The following is a 17346-nucleotide window of genomic DNA, read 5'->3' as shown; positions in this document are numbered from 1 at the left end:
TCCAGCCCCCTTTTTTTATTTTAAACATTCCTTTCAAGTTTCATAATGTGCTCCCAGCAAGGGGAGCTGTTCAGAGAAATGAAGCCCCAGTCACCAGTCCAAGCTGAGAAGGGGAATTATCAATTTTGATTAACAAACATTAAAAGATTAGCTATCTACTTATTCATTTCTCATACAGTAAAGTTAGATCCCAATAGGAAAGAATTCTAAGGTTTTTCCCTCTCTGTAAAAATGCTCCATAAGGAAAAACAAAATGAGATATTTCCCCTCCAACTGGCACTTAATGCAAAAATTGGCAATGTCCTGGGTAGTGTCTTAGGCTTGGTCTACACTAGAAAGTTAGGTCGACATAAGCTGTGTTAGTTCGACTGAATAACGTATGAGTCTACACTACTGAGTCCTTTCCACCGACTTAAGCGGCCTGTAAAGTCGACTTCTGTACTCCACCTCCGCGAGAGGCGTAGCATTTGATTTGACATCCACAGGTCAACATGGGGCTAGTGTAGACACTGCATTGTGTAATTCGAATGAATTGGCCTCCAGGAGGTGTCCCACAGCACTCTGCTGTGACCGCTCTGGAGAATGCTTTCAATTCCACTGCACGTCAGCCAGGTACACAGGAAACAGCCACTCCCTTGTGAAAGCCCCGGGTACTTTTGAATTTTCATTTCCTGTTTGCTCAGCGTGGAGAGCTCACCAACACATGATCATGGAGACATAAGGCCACAAACGCACTCCAGCATGGAATACACAGCAGGTGGTGGATCTTATTGCTGTGTGGGGAGAACAGTCTGTACAGGCAGAGCTCCGATTCAGCAGAAGAAACACTGACATCTATGCCAAAATCATGCAGGGCATGAAGGAGAAGGGCTACACCAGGGATAACTGCAGTGTCACATGAAAATAAAGGAGCTTCAGCAAGTGTATTAGAAGACAAGGGAGGCGAACAATCATTCTTCCCCACAGACATAGCACTTTTATGGCGAGCTGCATTAAATTCTCGGCAGCGACCCCACCACTACCCCAAAGTGCTCCGTGGATACCCCAGGAGCACCAGACGACCGCGAGCAATGAGGATCACATTGTTGATGAGGAAGAGGAGGAGCAGAATGTGTGGCAAGTAATCAGATGATCCATTCTACCCAACAGCCAAACTGTTTTTAACCCTGGAGCCCACGCCTTCACAGGACCAGCTGGCGGCAGAGCGTGATGCCAGGAAAGGCAGCTCTGGTGAGTTTACACTTCCAATCAAACCGTAGGGGTTACATGCTATTATTTTTAATGTTTATTCTGAACAAAAAAGTAGGTGCAGTGGGTATCGGTGGCCACTCCAGCTCTGCAGAGGGTGCTCTCTGAAAAAGACTGTTTATGTGCATGTGAGTGACCCTGAAATTCTCCATGGAGATCTCTAGGAAGCTTTCATGGAGGTACTCTGCAATCCTTCGCAGAAGGTTTTTGGGAAGGGCTGCCTTATTTCATCCACCACGGTAGGACACTTTCCCGCGCCACTCCAGTATTAACTCTGCTGGCATCATTGCAGCACACAGCATTGCAGCATAAGGACCAGGTCTGTACCCGAACATTTGCCACCTCTGTTACCCCGAGGAGAGTGATATCGCATATGGTCACCTAGGGGAAACGGGGGAAGTTTTCAATGCTAACCCTTAAACCACAAACAATTCAACAAGTAATCTGCCCCGTTTTGTGAAATCTGAGTCTCACAACCACGCTTTCCCAAACGTGCCATGGTTGTGGTTGGAAAGGATCACTGAGCATTGCAACCAGCTTTTTAAAAAAAGAGGGGTGGCTTCCTGTTTGTCTCCCTTCCCTCCCCAAACCCGTGTCGCTTTTGTAAAAAACGAACTATTAGGGGGGCTTTACACTAGTGCCTGTCCTCAAGCACCATACAGGTTGCTAGGGGAAAGGGTGCTTTTCGGAAGTTCCAACCAGTGATCCCAAGGATGCCTTCACAAAAGCTGTAGCACAAGACCTCTCACCCATGCCTCGTGGTCTTACTCACATGGCTGGAGCAGCAATCCGACTCTTGCAGTAGCCAGCAGTTGTGATTACACTACAGCTTGCAACGAAGTGCATTGAGGAGTATGTTTTTTCATAAAAAGGATTAACCTTGCACCAGAAGCAATGTATGCACTATCAATGCTACCCTTGTGCTTTGTATTGCATCTGAAACCTTATCAGTCGGTGCATCCTCCACACCGGGACAGAGACTTTCACAGATTAGAAGGTGGAAAAAGACGATTTGGGAGGACATGTTCAATGAGTTAATGCGCGCCTCTGAGAGTGACAAGACAGAGCTCAAAGCATAGAGGATTACACTGTCCGAGAACCTGGACATGGACAGGGAGGACAGGAGAGCGTGCAGGGAACAAAGAGTATGCCACACAGGAAGAGATGCTGCAGATTATGAAGGAGCAATCAGACACATTGAGGCATCTGGTTGAGGTTCAAGAATGGCAGCTGGATGCTAGAGTAGCTCTGCAGCCTATACTGAACCTACTGCCATCATTGCCCAGTTCCACATACTCATCCCCCAACCACCACCAGAGGAGGGTACAAGAACCAGAAGGCACCCATTCCCACACCTTTGATCGTTATTGCAGTGCATCTGTAAGCAAGCTGTCCTTCTCCTCCCCCCCCCCGCGTTATCAGCCCTTTTGCCTCAGGTTATCTTACTTTTCTTTGCTGTCTCTGTGTGTTTGTGTGCATAATAAAACTTAACATATTGAGGAGAAAAGACTCTTTATTCATTCAACACACGGCAGTTAGTGGGGGTGGAGGTTACAGGGGAGAAAATGCAATGAAGGGGACAGTTTGGTAAGGAACAACACAGATAAGCATCACATTACTGTGGCTCAGTGCTTGTTCCCTGAGCCCAGAAGCGGCACTCAACTGTGTCGTCAAGGTGATGCGTGACTGTCGCCAGCAACTGTAAATTGCTCCGCTCTGTCTTCCAGCAGGGCCGCTTGCGTGGCATCACATTGTTCTGCACGGCAGCTCCTGTATTGGCTGTGTAAATACTGCACGAGGTGTTTGTAATGCTCACAACAACAGTGTACAGCTGAGCAGGGTCCATGCTTATTGTGCTATGGCTTCTGCGCAGGTAACCCAGGCTTTAGAAAAAGGCTTGGTTTGTTTGCCATTGATTTCAGGGAGGGAGGAAAGGAGGTAAGTGCATAATGGGAGGCTAACGCCATGTTTCCATAACCACCCACACAAATGTTTTGGTCCCATAAGGCATTGCAAGCCCAACCCAAAAATCCACTCGGCTACATGCACTGTGGGATAGCTACCCACAGTGCAGTGCTCCGTGTGTCAACGCAAACCCTGCTAGAGAGGATGCACTCCACCGACACAATGAGAATAGAGGGGGGACACACAAGATCGACTTCCTTAAATCGGAGGCTCGATGTAGACTTACATAAAATAAACTTAGTTTTGTAGTGTAGGCATGGCCTCAGAGAAGGAAGAATTACAGATAGGTAAGTAAGTTTTACCATTCTCCTTCACGGATACCTGGTGCTCCATGATCCATGACAACAAGGAAGCGGCTAGCTGTAAAACCAATCTCCACAAACAGGAATGTAACTTAAAAATGAATCAAGATAATAAACACCTCTTATTTGAGGGTGTTTGGTGGGTTTTGGGTTGTTTTGGTCTTTCTTCTTCCTTTCCCTACCATATGAAGGGTTTTAATAAATAAAAATGAAGATACACACCAGAACCCCATGTTCAAAAGTCATATCAGACAATCTATTTTAAAAGTGATAAATAAGAGAATTCACTGAAGACAAGGCAGATATATGGCAAAATTACCCAAAAGCACTACTAAGCTGTTCTACTCAGGAAATGACCACGTACCTGATTGAGGGAGCCCTCTCAGAAAGAGGGTGGATCTTTAATGCAGAAGTTCATAGGCCTGACAAACTATTGAATTTGTCCATCTGAAAATAGTGAATATGGATGCCTTGCACCCTCTCCTAGATCACACAACTAATCCTGAGGTTGCATCTGATTTTCCTCAAATTATTAATTTTGCATAAACAGAATTTGAATGACCTGACCACATCCCAAGTATGCAACTGATTCTCCTAGTTGTGAATGGGACTGAAACACAAGGAAGGAAAATATGTAGATTGGTTGAAATGAAAAACAATTTTGGAGGAAAGAAAATTCTTGTACATACATGAGAATCACCTCATCTGGGAAAACAATGCAAATAAGAATTCCAGATGAATAAAACATTAGAAAGTGTGAGAGTACTGCAAAAAAGGCCTAGAAGTGGAAAGGATGTGCTACCAAGCTCCTAACAGAAGGCTAGGGCTCTTGACTGGGTCCAAGCCAGGAGACAAAATAAGATTCTTGTCCTTTCTAAAGCATCATGAAGATCAAGTTCTCTGAATCTCTTGAAAAGATAGATTTGTTTCTAGATGTCAGCAGGAAGTTAGTTAACTCTCCTGAATACTTATGCTCCAGAAGGTAAAAATTCTTAGGTTTCAAAGCAAGAGCCTCCGGTAACATAGGTCTGGGAGACTGAAAAACATTTTTATGGCTGACTTAGAACAAGGCTTCCTCAGCTCTCGTCCCCTAACGCCTCTACTCTACTTGCACTACACTGATGACATCTTCATCATCTGGACGCATGGAAAAGAAGTCCTTGAGGAATTCCACCATGATTTCAACAATTTCCATCCCACCATCATCCTCAGCCTGGACCAGTCCACACAAGAAATCCACTTCCTGGACACTACGGTGCTAATAAGCGATGGTCACATAAACACCACCCTATACCGGAAACCTACTGACCGCTATTCCTACCTACATGCCTCCAGCTTTCATCCAGACCACACCACACGATCCATTGTCTACAGCCAAGCTCTACGATACAACCGCATTTGCTCCAACCCCTCAGACAGAGACAAACACCTACAAGAGCTCTATCGAGTGTTCTTACAACTACAATACCCACCTGCTGAAGTGAAGAAACAGAATGACAGAGCCAGAAGAGTACCCAGAAGTCACCTACTACAGGACAGGCCCAACAAAGAAAGTAACAGAACGCCACTAGCTGTCACCTTCAGCCCCAAACTAAAACCTCTCCAGCGCATCATCAAGGATCTACAACCTATCCTGAAGGACCATCCCTCACTCTGACAGATCTTGGGAGACAGGCCAGTCCTCGCTTACAGACAGCCCCCCAACCTGAAGCAAATACCAGCAACCACACACCACACAACAAAAACACTAACCCAGGAACCTATCCTTGCAACAAAGCCCATTGCCAACTCTGTCCACATATCTATTCAAGGGACACCATCATAGGACCTAATCACATCAGCCACACTATCAGAGGCTTGCTCACCTGCATATATGCCATCATGCGCCAGCAATGCCCCTCTGCCACGTACATTGGCCAAACCGGACAGTCTCTACACAAAAGAATAAATGGACACAAATCAGACCTCAAGAATTATAACATTCAAAAACCAGTTGGAGAACTCTTCAACCTCCCTGGACACCAGTTACAAACCTAAAAGTCGCAATTCTTCAACAAAAAAACTTCAAAAACAGACTCCAATGAGAAACTGCAGAACTGGAATTAATTTGCAAACTGGACACCATTAAATCAGGCTTGAATAAAGACTGGGAGTGGATGAGTCATTACACAAACTAAAAGCTATTTCCCCATGCTAATTTTCCCCCTACTGTTACTCACACCTTCTTGTCAACTGTTTGAAATGGGCCATCCTGATCATTACAAACGCTTTTTTTCTCCTGCTGATAATAGCCCACCTTAATCGATTAGTCTCGTTAGAGTTGGTATGGCAACTCCCATTTTTTCATGTTCTCTGTGTATATATATATCTTCCTACTGTATTTTCTACTGGATGCATCTGATGAAGTGGGCTTTAGCTCACGAAAGCTTATGCTCAAATAAATTTGTTAGTCTCTATGGTGCCACAAGTACTCCTCATTCTTTTTGCTGATACAGACTAACAAAGCTACCACTCTGAAACAAATTAGACAGACTACTTGGAGGGCAAATACATGAGAAGCTCCTAGCAAAAAATACAACTTGTGAAATCTTTCCTTGGGCAACTGGACTAGAACAAGAAAAGTCTGAGAGTGACGGGCCAGACCATGAGGGGGCACTAAGCAGCTCCTCTGAAGATAGATGAAGCCAAGCGACTTGAGTAGTTGAAAGATTTGGTTAATTTCATATGGGTGGGTTATCAACAGGTCATCCATGAATTTCCTGTCACATAATGGTCATCAGATACACCATGGAACATGAGAGAAATCAAGGAGCTTTGCATGGAATTGGATATGAGTCTGCAATGTTGCAAAGTGCTAGTAGCAATGGTGGCAGAGAAACTGACAGCTTCCTGTAAGACAGTGAAAAATCCTGAGGTACAATCTCTATCAGAAAACCCCTCCACTCTCCTTCCTATTAGGAATAATCTTGAATGAACACCTCAAAAATATCCTCGGGAAAAGGAATAATAGTTTCCAGCAAAATGAAGTCTGCAACACTGTCCTTCATTGCCCCTTTACTGATCCAAAGGAAGAATGGCCAACAGGATGTGGATTTTTTTAAAATTTGATTTGGAAAGCCTGAAAGCTTTGAAAGAAAACTGTTCTTTGTGGGGAGGGGAGAGAACTATAGCTGTGTATATGTGGGTCGGCAGCTACAAAAGGGGGCATTGGTGACCTCCACCACTTCAGTTCTTTCCAACTCTGCCTCAGAGAAATTGTTTATTACAATGTCAAGAAGAGGGGAATATGAATATCCAAAGTCCATCTGGATGAACTCAGGGTTACAAGTAACCTCCATTTCCTCTTTGAGTGTCCACTGCATATTCCCACTCATGGGATAAATTTGGCAAGCACTACCCCAACCAGGAGAAGGGATTCAGTGTTCTAATAAAACGAAGACTGAAGTACAGCTCTAGTTCTACCAAACTGCATCAGCTCTAGCAGCCAGATCTAAAATGTAATGTTTCATGAACGCATGGTACAGAGTCTCATCTCAAGTGGCAGCCTTACATATTCCTTCAACACACGCACATCTAAATCAAGCTATGGGGGTGGTCACTGGTCTCGTAGAACGCAAGCTAATACCCATGTGGGAAGAGAGCGCTGCTATTTTATAAACTTTCCTGACACACCATTTGATCCATCTAGAAATGGTTAAAAAGGTTATTGGCTGACCTTTATGAGTGTCTAGATATGAAAAACCATTTATTAGATTTGTAAAACTCTTGAGTTCTATTAAGATAATAAGCAAGGGCTCTTTTAGCATCAAAATTATAAATCGTGGATTCCCCGTTACTGTGTGATTTGGGGGGTGGGGGGGAATGGCAGCTGTAGTTTGATTGCCACTGAAATCTGACACAATATGGGTTAGAAATCTTGAGTCAGGTCTCTGTAAAGCAGAGAGAAAGGAGGATATGTCAGAAGGGCATTTACTTCATTGAACTGCCTCGTTGCAGTTATCATAATAATACAGGCAACCTTAAAAGATAAATGAAATAATGTACACTCCACCAAAGATTTAAATGGCATTTTATCAGCTGTGCTAACATTAAACTGAGGTCCCCAACAGGTACAGGGTCTTTCACTAGTGGATAAAGATTTCCAAGTCCCTTCAGGAGCCTTTTAACTGACCCATGAATACCAATTTATCATCAACTTGTGGTATGCAGATATACCCATTAAATGAACCTTCGGCAAATAATCTCACAGATCCTCAGTCTTCATATGCAGTAAATATTCTAGAATATATTGAGTAGAAGCCAGTTTTGATTGCGCTGGTTTGCTGTCCATCCATGTCATAAATCTCGACCACTTAAGCTAGTAACATTTGCTGAACATCCAATGAACAAGATCTTTCAAGGTTTGTTCAAGTCTCATTACACAGTAGCTCAGTAGTTTGAGCATTGGCCTACTAAACCCAGGGTTGTGAGTTCAATCCTTGAGGATTGAGCTACTGTCCTAGTAAGGAAAAAAAGACAAAAATAAAAAAAATCCAATGGAAAAAGCTTCTTTACCTGGAGATTAAAAGGGAAGAGGCCAAGAGAACCTCCTGCTTCTTTAACCAGAGGCAAGACACTGGGAGCTAGAAAAGCTGTCAGTTTTCCAAACTGCTCACCTGCTAGAGGTACATTGTGCAACTAGATAGAAATGTTCAAAGAACAGCCTCTGTGTTTGGAATATGTGGAGGAACAACCAGTTGTAATGGATCATGGAGCACCAGGTGCCCACAAGGATAAATTTTATTTTCTGTGTGCCACAGATTTTTTTATATTGACAATAGCTACTTCGCTAGCAGCTGTTGGAGAAACTAATGGTTTTGAAAGCAGGAAAGGGATGAGAAAGTGATGCTTTAACCACAAGGGAGATTGTGCCCGTCTCTTCTTTTTCTTTACCTTCTGAGCAGGGATGAAGATGTCTTGACAGTGTTTTCACTTTATGAAACTGAATAATAAAAAACAGCACAAATTGTCAGTCGTTTGTACTTGATCTTGCCAGGTAGCTACAGTAAGAGTATTCTTGAAGTACTTCCCTGTTAAATGCAAACTGACTTTCTTTAAGCCATTATTATATAGCTTTCAATTAGAAGTGCCAGAGAAATCTCCCATCCTTCCACATAGTGGGAAACCATAAGTTAGGGGAAAGGCTCCTTCAGAGACCACTCTCAGTATGTGGAAGTGTACAGTTTACATATTTTCTTGCACATGGCCTAAATTCCATCTCCCTATAAAATTAACAAATTAATTTAAACTCTAAACTTTATTTACTATCCCTGCCACTGAAGCAGAATTAGTGCTTTTCAAGTGTGCTCAGCACCCACAACGGGGCTGGCGTTTAAAAAGCAATCAGCTCTTGTTTAGACACCTAAAGGAAGTGAACAGATTTTCAGAAGCTGCTAATACTGAGCACTTTCAAAAATCTGGCCCCAGAAATACAGAGACAACACCACACAGAGCTCAGAGTTGATTTTTCTTGTTGAAATCAGTGGGACAAAGTCATTCCATCCCAAGTCAGTTTTTTAACAGTAATATGGCTGCCTCCAGAAAAAGAGTAAGTATTAAGTTTTTAATTTTAAAAAATTCCTTTCAAGTCCCATATTCAACTGTCTGACACAAGAATGTACTAGTCTAAAAATTTGAAAAAAAAAAGTCGCTGAAGAAGGGCTACATGCAATGAAAGAGGAAAAAGTGAACACAAGTCAGGAAACGTAAACATTAAGTTTTGTGATAACTCTGCCACACAATGTATCATATTAGAAGCTTACAATTAACAGTAACCAGTCAGTTAAAACACTGTATATGTGTTCAGTGAGAGAATTTATGCTATTGAAATCTAAGATTTTGCATTTATTGCGTTCAAGTCTGAAACTATTATATCTATTTTGAATTTTCCGTTTAACAATCCAAATGGCTTGATATCTACTAACTTGCATAAAACTACACAGCGATACAGCAGAAGTGGGCAAACTAAGGCCCGCGGGCCACATCCAGCCCACGGGACTGCCCTGCCTGGCCCCCGACCTCTGGGCATGGGAGGCCCCTCCCCTACTGTTCCCCCTCCCCAGCAGCCTTACCTTGCTGCGCCACCAGCACAATGCTCTGGGCAGTGTGGCTGCAGAGCCTGGCCTGACCCGGTGCTCTGTGCTGCGTGGCTGCCTGTCCTGGTGCAACCGCGCTGCCAGCCATCGGTACTCCAGACAGCGCGGTAAGGGGGCAGGCAGCGGGGGGGGGGGGGTTGGATAGAGGGCAGGGGAATTCGGGGGGTGGTCAGAGGCTAGTGGTGTGGATAGGGATTGAGGCGGTCAGAGGACGGGAAACAGGGGGGTTGAATGGGGCAGGGGTCCCAGGAGGACAGTCAGGAATGAGAGGAGAGGTTGGATGGGGCGGGGGGCAGTCAGAGGCGTGGGTTCTGGGGGTGGTCAGGGGACAGGGAGCGGGGGGGGGGGGGGGTGGATGGGAAAGGGATCGGGGGGGCATTCAGGAAGTGGGGGGGGTTGGATGGGGCAGTGGGGGGCAGTTAGGGGCGCGGGGTCCGGGGCCGGTCAGGGAGAAGGGGTGGTTGGATGGAGAAGGGGTCGCCGGGAGGCCGTCAGGGAACAGGGGGGGTTGGATGGGGCAGGAGTCCCGGGGGGGCCGTCATGGGGCGAGAAGAGGGGGGGGGTCAGATAGGGGGCGGGGGCCGGGCCATGCCTGGCTGTTCATGGAGGCACAGCCTTCCCTAACCAGCCCTCCATGCAATTTCAGAAACCCGATGTGGCCCTCAGGCCAAAACGTTTGCCCGCCTCTGCAATATAGTGTAGAACTTCAGATTACAAACACCAAAATTACGAACCAACCAGTCAATCACACATCTCATTCGGAACAGAAAATACACAATCAGGCAGCACAGCAGCAGAGAACAAAAAGAAAAAAAAAGGAGGTACTATACAGTACTGTGTTAAATGTAAACTACTAAAAAAAATACCGGGAAGTTAAATAAAAGATTTGACAAGATAAGGAAACTGTTTCTGTGTTTAATTTAAATTAAGATGGCTAAAAGCAGCGTTTTCCTTCTGTGTAGTAAAGTTTCAAAGCTGTATTAAATCAATTATAGAATGATAGAATATCAGGGTTGGAAGCGACCTCAGGAGATCATCTAGTCCAACCCCCTGCTCAAAGCAGGACCAATCCCCAACTAAATCATCCCAGACAGAGCTTTGTCAAGCCTGACCTTAAAAACTTTTAAGGAAGGAGATTCCACCACCCTCCTAGTGAAAAAGTTTTTCCTAATATCCAACCTAAACCTCCCCCACTGCAACTTGAGACCATTACGCCTTGTTCTGTCATCTGCTACCACTGAGAACAGTCTAAATCCATCCTCTTTGGAACCCCCTTTCAGGTAGTTGAAAGCAACTATCAAATCCCCCCTCATTCTTCTCTTCCGCAGACTAAACAATCCCAGTTCCCTCAGCCTCTCCCCATAAGTCATGTGTTCCAGCCCCCGAATCATTTTTGTTGCCATCTGCTGGACGTTTTCCAATTTTTCCACATCCTTCTTGTAGTGTGGGGCCCAAAACTGGACACAGTACTTCAGATGAGGCCTCACCAATGTCGAATAGAGGGGAACGATCATGTCCCTCGATCTGCTGGCAGTGCCCGTACATATACATCCCAAAATGCCATTGGCCTTCTTGGCAACAAGGGCACACTGTTGACTCATATCCAGCTTCTCGTCCACTGTAACCCCTAGGTCCTTTTCTGCAGAACTGCTGCCTAGCCATTCGGTCCCTAGTCTGTAGCGGTGCATGGGATTCTTCCGTCCTAAGTGCAGGACTCTGCACTTGTCCTTGTTGAACCTCATCAGATTTCTTTTGGCCCAATCCTCTAATTTGTCTAGGGCCCTCTGTATCCTATCCCTACCCTCCAGCATATCTACCTCTCCTCCCAATTTAGTGTCATCTGCAAACTTGCTGAGGGTGCAGTCCACCCCATCCTCCAGATCATCTATGAAGATACTGAACAAAAACGGCCCCAGGACCGACCCTTGGGGCACTCCACTTGATACCGGCTGCCAACTAGACATGGAGCCATTGATTACTACCCATTGAGCCCAACAATCTAGCCAACTTTCTCTCCACCTTATAGTCCATTCATCCAGCCCATACTTCTTTAACTTGCTGGCAAGAATACTGTGGGAGACCGTGTCAAAAGCTTTGCTAAAGTCAAGGAACAACACGTCCACTCCTCATCACGTTCTCATCCACAGAGCCAGTTATCTCATCATAGAAGGTAATTAGATTAGTCAGGCATGACTTGCCCTTGGTGAATCCATGCTAACTGTTCCTGATCACTTTCCTCTCCTCTAAGTGCTTCAGAATTGATTCCTTGAGGACCTCCTCCAATCGCCATGAGTTTTAAAAGATAATGGCCAATGGCTCTGCAATCACATCTGCCAACTCCTTTAGCACTCTCGGATGCGGCGCATCCGGCCCCATGGACTTGTGCTTGTCCAGCTTTTCTAAATAGTCCTGAACCACTTCTTTCTCCACAGAGGGCTGGTCACCTCCTCCCCATGCTGTGCTGCCCAGTGTATTGTTCAGTTATCAACATTTCAGAGTTAAGAACAACCTCCATTCCCAAGGTGTTTGTAACTGAGGTTCTACTGTACTTTATGAAATGTCTGTATTTACATACAAAGAATACGGGAAAAATCAGCTACACAATATAGATTGAAATTTTCAAAAAGGCCGAAAGAAGCAAATATCAATGGGAACTGCGCATTTCACTCCCTTCAGCCCCTTTGAAAATGCTACTCGTAGTTACTAAATTGCTTCTACTGTTTTTCTTATTGCAATGTAATAGCAATACCCGGAAACAGGGAAAAGTGCATGGCCCCTCAGTTTATTTTTAAATCCCATAATTCTAGTACGTAACATCTGCTATGCCTCTAGAAAATCACCTTTGTTAGCCATTACACTGACATTTTCTTCTGAAAATTATTTTGAAAAGGAATGAAGTTTTCAATTAAACTGCCACAGTTTAAAAGGGAAAAATCAGAAGGGAAGATTATTAAATAGCTTGTTTATGCAGTTTTTGTAAAAGTAGATAAAATTTAACTATAGTTCCTGGAATTCCATTTCTTACCAGTTTGTGCCATAACTCAATTAAATTTAAAAAAAATTTCTCATTTTAACTCGAAACAGTGTTATTGTGTCAGCTGATTTTAAGTGGTTTTTGCTGCCTTTTCCCTGACTCCTACATTTCCCATTTTTCCATCAGGCATACTGGTCTGCGTTAACAGCCAAATCATATATACACAACATTGTGTGTGACCTACTAGAAAGTTGCTATAGCAACGATTTCTTTCTGCAGTACATATTATGCATTTTAAGTGCCATCGTACAGCGTAGCATGTCTTGTCAATTAATAAGCAACGTTCAGAATAGCACAATATCAAAGTGAGACACTGAAGAAAACAAAATATGAAAAACATTATGTCCAACATATACACAAAATGAGATGTATGTTGGTATACATTCTATATTTAGACTCCTGATTGATAAAAACAATTGCTGGTTTCTTTAATACCAGGCTGTAAAACTTACACGTCTACTGAAACACACACACAAAATTCATAAAGTATGAAAAATACTTTGGATGATCTTTAATAGGGAATGACAGAAATTTATAACCAACAGGCATGACCAGTGTGTGAAATCCTCCGTATGATCAGCCAAGAATTTGGTGAATATCGGAGAGTACAATAATTTAGGCTTCTGCTGTTTGTTTTGTGCAAAATACCTCCACAACAAGGGAGAGAATTTTTTAAAATAGGAAAATATGGTTGACCCAGTCTCACTAGACTTCAGGGAATCACTGGGTGAAACCTATGGCTTGTGTTAAGCTGGAGGTCAGACTATATGATTATAATGGTGCCTCTTCTGACATTAATAGCTACCAATCTATAAAATCAGTGTCCCTTTAAATTAGCAAGTCTTCTCAGACAGAGAAAATAAAGATATTAAGCTTAGAGTCTAATATTAGTAAAAGGATATGTACAACCATGACAAATAGTAAATTAGTAATCCTAGCGAGGGAACATCATCATCAGGGAAACGTAAAAATATTAAATTGTGCAAATTTAAAGGCTTGAGAGTCTAAGACATTACTCCGTGATGCTAGTAAGTTAAATTGTAGTTCCATGAAACGTATGAATCGAGTACCAAGCACCTCCTTACTACCCCCTTAACTGCGACACATGAGCTCTTACCCATGAAACAGCAGTTGGTACTTGCAGCTGAAGATGAGGAGATCCTCTTACTTCCTACACTTCACTAACGCAAACTCTAAGCCAGTGCGCTTATGAGAACTTTGGAAGTCCCTTGCCACTGAATAGTACAAAATAAACAGGGCCCTAGTTTCTGAATTCCCTAGAAAAGTGTCCCTCTTGCAGACTGAGTGTGCTGTTCAATCACCACTTTTTTATGATTAAATATACATCACAAAAGGTAACAAAGCAACTTGCTGAGATATGAAAGGTGTTCAATTTCAGGAGAAAGGACACACCATTTATGAGCGCTATATCTTTCTGAACAGCAAAGTATTGGTGTTCATTGAAATCCTTCTGAAAGATACTATGTCTATCAGAAAGGCAAATCTAAGGGGTATGAGAAATTGCCTCGGCCCACATGCATCTTCAGTAAGTAGGTAAATTAGCTGTGCTCTGCTACTGAGTGTAGTGCACTGGTTAAGTATATGCAACCATACCTCCCTGTAGTGACTGGTTCACATTGAGGGTAACAGCCTACATCTCACAGCCAATTCTTTTAGCTCAAGTGGTAGAGACTTAAGCTTTCAGGGCTTGATTCTACAAGGAACTAAAAACTCTTGCCCTAAACCAGCAAAGAACATAAATAAGCACAGCCCCAATGATTTCAATGGGATTGCTCTCATATTTAAAGTTAAGCACATACTTAAGAACTTTGCTGGATCAGGGCCTTATCATTCAGCACTGTAGTAAGACTGATCTTAAACCCAGCTTCATCTCTGCTGATTACCAATGCAGGGTCATTGCACACACACATCTCCTAAGGATGCAGAAATAAACCTAATATTTGAAAAAGTATGTATGTGGTCATGTAATAGGTTACTGTAATACATAAACACAAGGTTGCAAAGGAAAAAAAAGATGCATAAAGGCCTGTGTATGGAAGGTGGGGATCGGTTTGCTTGTGTTTTTCAGAGATTTCCCTTCCTTGCTTTTCACATAAAAAATTCAAGCTCATCTGGGTTTGAAGATGCACTGGAAGCTAGTAAAATGGTGAAATCACAAGATCAAAGAGAGTAAAAGGTGGGCAACTGAGACATGGGATTTTTAGTCAGATGGTTTAAAGCTTAGTTTTTGTTAACGGCCGTTTAACATCAGCAGCTAATTAACTTCAGTTAAAGGAAGCTTTCAATAATGACTCAATACACACACATCTTCAATTAAGTATTAGAGCTTACAATAAATCCTCACCTAAAATCCTCCAACAAAAACAGGGAAAAACAGACTTAAATTTATTATTTTTAAGGGTAAAAAAAGAGCAAATTTTGCTTTAAATTAAGCTTCATGCATCATCAGAAAGAAGAGGCACATTCCCTAATTTTTTAAAAACTTCTTTTGCTATTTCTGAATGTGAGGGCACAGAAAAACCCTTATAAAAATGTTTAAAGTAATATTTAATACAACTGCAGTGCACACCATCAACAATCTCAACAGATACTCTAAATTTGACTGATTGTTGGACAGGAACCATTGAGATAGTGGAATGTAATTTTTGCTGTCTTCCCTGGAGCAGTGTAGTTTTTAATTGTGTTGTCCATACTCTCAGCCAATGGCATTTTGGGATGCAAAAGTAGGGGCATTGCCAGCAGATCGAGGGACGTGATCGTTCCCCTCTATTCGACATTGGTGAGGCCTCATCTGGAGTACTGTGTCCAGTTTTGGGCCCCACACTACAAGAAGGATGTGGAGAAATTGGAGAGAGTCCAGCGAAGGGCAACAAAAATGATTAGGGGTCTGGAACATATGACTTATGAGGAGAGGCTGAGGGAACTGGGATTGTTTAGTCTGCAGAAGAGAAGAATGAGGGGGGATATGATAGCTGCTTTCAACTACCTGAGAGGTGGTTCCAAAGAGGATGGTTCTAGGCTATTCTCAGTGGTAGAAGAGGACAGGACAAGGAGTCATGGTCTCAAGTTGCAGTGGGGGAGGTTTAGGTTGGATATTAGGAAAAACTTTTTCACTAGGAGGGTGGTGAAACACTGGAATGCGTTACCTAGGGAGAAGGTAGAATCTCCTTCCTTGGAAGTTTTTAAGGTCAGGTTTGACAAAGCCCTGGCTCGGATGATTTAATTGGGGATTAGTCCTGCTTTGAGCAGGGGTTGGACTAGATGACCTCCTGAGGTCCCTTCCAACCCTGATATTCTATGATTCTATGATTTAAGTCACAGGTGGACAACAGGATGGTGTGCTGCCTGCACAGAGCCAAAACACAAGATGTCACTCCAAGACTGGATAGGCTTCTGAAGTCAACTGGAAAGGTTCCATTGGTGATGGTTCATATCAGCACTAATGACACTGCCTAACAGAATATCACACAGGTAACAGATTACTTAAGGACACTCGGAAGCATCCTAAGAAAAAAAATTGTCAAGCAACCTTCTCTGAGGTTTTTCCTGTCCCATGAGCAAAGGCGTGACCCAGAGCGATCTTGGTCACTTGGTAAACTAGTGCAAGCAAATAATGTGTGTGTTTTAATACAAGTAGTAAATGTCAACATTTACATCTAGGAACAAAGAATGTAGGCCATACTTGCAGGATGGGGGACTCTATCCTGAAGAAGATATGGCGGGCTGTGGTGGATAATCAGAAGAACATGAGCTCCCAATGTGATGCTGTGGCCAGAAGAGCTACGGCTATCGTGGAATGCATAATTAGGGGAAGGTCGAGTAGGAATAGAGAAGTTATTTTAATCTCTGTATTAGACACTAATGCAACCACTGCTGGAATACTGTGTCCAGTTCTGATGTCCACAATTGAAGAAGGATGTTGATAAATTGGAGATGGTTCGTATAAGAGCCACGAGACGGATTAAAAGATTAGAAAACATGCCTTATAATGGTAAGACTCAAAGTGGTCAATCTATTTACCTTAAAGTGAAGGTGAAGGTGTGACTTGATTATAGTCTATCTACCTGGGGAACAAATATTTAATAATGGGTTCCTCCAACGTAGCAGAAAAAGGTCTAACATGATCCAATGGCTGGAAGTTGAAGCTAGACAAATTCAGACTGGAAGCAAGGCATAAATTTTTTACAGTGAGGGTATTTAACTACTAGAACAATTTAGCAACAGTCATGGTGGATTCTTCATCACTGGTAATTTTTAAATCAAGATAGGACTTTTTTCTAAAAGAGCTGTTCTAGTATAAAACAGAATTATTTCAGGCAAGTTCGATGGTCTGTGTTATACAGATCAGAATAGATTGGTCAGAACAGTGGTCCCTTCTGGATTTAGAATCCATAAGTAGTCTCTACAGGCTCTAAGGGAGCAATAGGTTTTGCAGATAAATTCTCTATTATCAAAAAATTTCAGAAACAAAAACCCAACTTGGTCCCCTAATAGCCTCCCTGGCAGGTTCTAGCAGCAGCCAAGGCCCCAGTGACTACCTTGGAGCGGGGCTGGCCTTAGACTTCTTTGCTACTGGATGAGAAAGTGTTCCAAGGCAGTACAAAGGGCACAAAAAGGCTAGCTACAATCAGGCTCCAAGAAC

General features: G+C 43.2%; 1 protein-coding gene across 6 annotated transcripts in view; it reads right to left on the bottom strand.

Moving 5' to 3' along the window:
* STAG1 (STAG1 cohesin complex component) overlaps positions 1 to 17346 on the bottom strand; it is a 363241-nt gene that overhangs the window by 303962 nt on the left and 41933 nt on the right. The window contains exon 3 of one of the 6 annotated variants that reach the window (XM_074964074.1): positions 5381 to 5447. The exons of 4 other annotated variants lie outside the window; for them this stretch is intronic. The gene's annotated coding sequence lies outside the window, so the exon portion shown is untranslated. Of the gene's footprint in view, positions 1 to 5380; positions 5448 to 8447; positions 8467 to 17346 lie in introns of those variants that run through there. One more of the 6 variants, XM_074964076.1, reaches the window with a different exon arrangement.

The sequence above is a fragment of the Natator depressus genome, chromosome 9 (genome assembly GCF_965152275.1).
Source record: "Natator depressus isolate rNatDep1 chromosome 9, rNatDep2.hap1, whole genome shotgun sequence".
In the NCBI taxonomy this organism is placed as follows: domain Eukaryota; kingdom Metazoa; phylum Chordata; order Testudines; family Cheloniidae; genus Natator; species Natator depressus.
The sequence above is the reverse complement of the archived record's forward strand: the minus strand, read 5'-3'. Positions and strand labels throughout refer to the sequence as shown.